Genomic DNA, 3154 nt, shown 5'->3' with positions numbered 1-3154 from the left:
TCCAAAAAAATTTTCGAAAAATGTCCGTCATATTGGATCCGCCATTTTGAATTTTGAAAATCTGACATCGGATTCGTCATCAGCGACCCCGAAAACCTCCAAGTGATGAGTTTCAAGCGAATCCAAAAAAATTTTCGAAAAATGTCCGCCATATTGGATCCGCCGTTTTGAATTTTGAAAATCTGATTTCAGATTCATAATCAGCGACCCCAAAAACATTCAAATATATCATGAGTCATCATTTTTGAACCTATTTTTAAAAGTAATTGATAGATATATTTGCAAATTTTGGAATTTAGTGTCTTTGAGGTGACACAGTAATGACGCCATTTTGGATTTTCAAATTTGCCACTTTGCAATTGAAAGGGCATGAGTTTACGAGTATTTTGACATATTATATGATTATTGTCATCCCATAGAATTTTGGACAGAGCTTTGGTCCGGTTGACGTGGAACGCCCCATATATATATACGAAGATGCCGGCACTTGTCACGACAAGAACTGACGGTTTGCCAAACAAACCCTATGATCAGAAAGTACCGGAAATGTTTAAATAAAACAATACAGAGTTAAATTTCAGGCAAATTTATTTTATCTCCTTCAAAATATGACCCGTCTGAAGCAACACAGATGAGCCAACTCAGTCCTGCATGCACCCCTGGTAGGCCGACGAAGGGATGGCCTTCAGCTCCTTCGTCGCGTTTTCTTTGATCTCCTCTATCGACTGAAATCTCTTGCCACGAAGTGGTAACTTAAACTGGGGAAACAAAAAGAAGTCGCACGGGGCCATATCAGAGGAAAACGGTACTTTCACGATGGTATTTACTTGGTGTTCGGTCAAATAATCCAGCACAATTTGGGCTCGGTGCGACGGTGCGTTATCATCATGCAAAATTCAAGAATTGTTTGCCCACATTTCTCCCGTTTGAGACGTACAGCATCTCTAAAATGCTTCAAAACGGATTAATAATAGTCTTTATTGATTGTCTGGCCCGATGGAAGATACTCATGGTGCACTACGCCTTGGCAATCGAAGAAAACAGTCATCATCATATTCCCGGTACTTTTTGATCATAGGGTATTTGTCTTCCTCCAGAAAACTGGCTTATGGACAGCTCACACGCGTGAGGGAAGATGTGGTGGGCTCGTTTTATGAATGGTCGATTCTTACTTTGAGAAATAAGCGTTTGCTTTTATGAGTGAAATATTTTTTGTTGTATTAAAGACTATTTTAGAAGGCTGCTTCTGCGCCTATGAAAGTATTACTATTTTATATAATACTATTTGGAATATGGACTGGACGACGCCAAATTTCATAACTAAATAATAAATAAAGAACATTTATTTTATTAACCTTTATAGATAAATTCAATTATGTATGTATATGTTGTATGCAGTATATAAGTTAATATTAAGTCATATCTTTGATCTCTTGATATTATATATAAGATCAAATATGATAGATGAGTGCGTACATACAAATATATGCATAAATATACTCGAACATACGTACGTTTATCGTATGCTTGCTCAGTGCTTAGGCACAGACAAATCGACGCATGTACTTCGTGTCGAGTTCTTTGTTTGTATACGAGCAAAGATCGTATCTCGTGTCTCGAACTTGTTACAGCTGTTCGCCCTTCCTCTTCTTTTCACCCGATCGACCGCATCAATATGCCCGTTTGAGTGCCAAAAATTTAACGATTGTGACTATCTGTTTTGATTTTTTCCCTTTTCGGTGTCTACATAAAGTATTTCTATTTTTAGAAATTTTATAAATTTTTCCCCCTTTGCTAATTGTTTTGACTTTTGCTGTCCTTTTTTTTAATTGTGGTGAGTCGCTCTATTTTGTTTAGCTATTGGTTGTACAAGCTTATTGGCTTTAGTTATATTGATTTTATAACTGTTTTTTTATTATATTGTGTAGGCTGGTACGTTGTACCCCCGGTTTGCCATAATCTACTATGGAGCCTCTCCACTATAATCGCGGGCTATTTTTCCATTCGCGTATCCTTTTTTTGAATATTGTCTGAAATGCTTACGGCATATAACAATTCCTTACTTTATATTTCAGAAATATATCGAAGCGCACTTTTTTCACGTAATAATTTTTTCGCGAGTCCTTACTTGGAGTTTTCAGGACTTTTTAGCGTAATTTTATTTTCGCGTATAATTATATTTTCACTCGGAAGCCGCAGGTTCTTACTTGTTTTTTATTTTATTTTCAGAAGACTAAACTGACGGCCGCCGTAGCCGAATGGGTTGGTGCGTGACTGTCATTCGGAATTCGAAGAACGTAGCGTCAAATCTCCGTGAAATACCAAAATGAAGAAAAATTTTGTTCTAATAGCGGTCGCCCCTCGGCTGGCAATGGCAAACCTCCGACTGTATTTCTGTCATGAACTTAAAACTGTAGGTCCCACCATTTGTGAAACAACATACAGACGTACGCCACAAATAGGAAGAGGGGCTGGGAAAAATACCTAACAGAAGTTTACATGCCAACTATATATAATATAAATATATATATATAATCTGTGACGGACTCACCTACTTGGCTAACAAACGTAAATATCCTTTCGTCCTTCCCTTTAAAACAACGCCAATTATATATATACATATTTATATAAAAACTTAGCGTACTTAAAGACTTTTACTCGGGTAGCAGTTAATAAAACTAACCCAATGCCCAGGCGCCAGTTAAAAAAACACAAACATTTTTTCGCGGCTGTAACGACAGAAAACGCCTTTCAGAAATACAATAAATAAAGATTGACCAAAGGTTTTACAATTTCTACAATATTTATAGTAATTATAAGCCTATGCTGCAACTTCATTTTGTTGTTGTGCACTATTTCCATGCTGCGACAATATGTTTATGAAATTACTTGTGGTCGTTGGATGAGAATGTGCTGAGCTAGTCTTCTGCCAGTAGGTGGCCTAGTTTCAAGTGGCTGTTGTGTTTAAGGAAATAAATGTGCATGTCTGGTGCGATTGTGCTGACCTGGTTTTCTGCTAGGTGGTGGCTGATATAATTGCGTACCACTTTGCGGAAGCGTTTTGTTGCTAGTTGCAGAATTATGCTGGGTAATCATATTACGATCGAATTATATAAATATATGCGCTGTTGCAATCGTATTACTAGCAACCTGT

The 3154-nt window shown here is 37.2% G+C and overlaps 1 long non-coding RNA gene across 1 annotated transcript; it reads right to left on the bottom strand.

Annotated features, from left to right (window-relative positions):
* Positions 1 to 646: 646 nt before the first annotated feature.
* Positions 647 to 2738, bottom strand: LOC129249951 (uncharacterized). The gene is made up of 3 exons (XR_008582752.1): positions 2552 to 2738; positions 1515 to 2484; positions 647 to 1320 (listed from the first exon to the last, which is right to left on the bottom strand). It is a non-coding gene; the product is annotated as an uncharacterized LOC129249951 (long non-coding RNA).
* Between the last annotated feature and the right edge of the window lie 416 nt (positions 2739 to 3154).

The sequence above is a fragment of the Anastrepha obliqua genome, chromosome 6, assembly GCF_027943255.1.
Source record: "Anastrepha obliqua isolate idAnaObli1 chromosome 6, idAnaObli1_1.0, whole genome shotgun sequence".
In the NCBI taxonomy this organism is placed as follows: Eukaryota; Metazoa; Arthropoda; class Insecta; order Diptera; family Tephritidae; genus Anastrepha; species Anastrepha obliqua.
The sequence above is the reverse complement of the archived record's forward strand: the minus strand, read 5'-3'. Positions and strand labels throughout refer to the sequence as shown.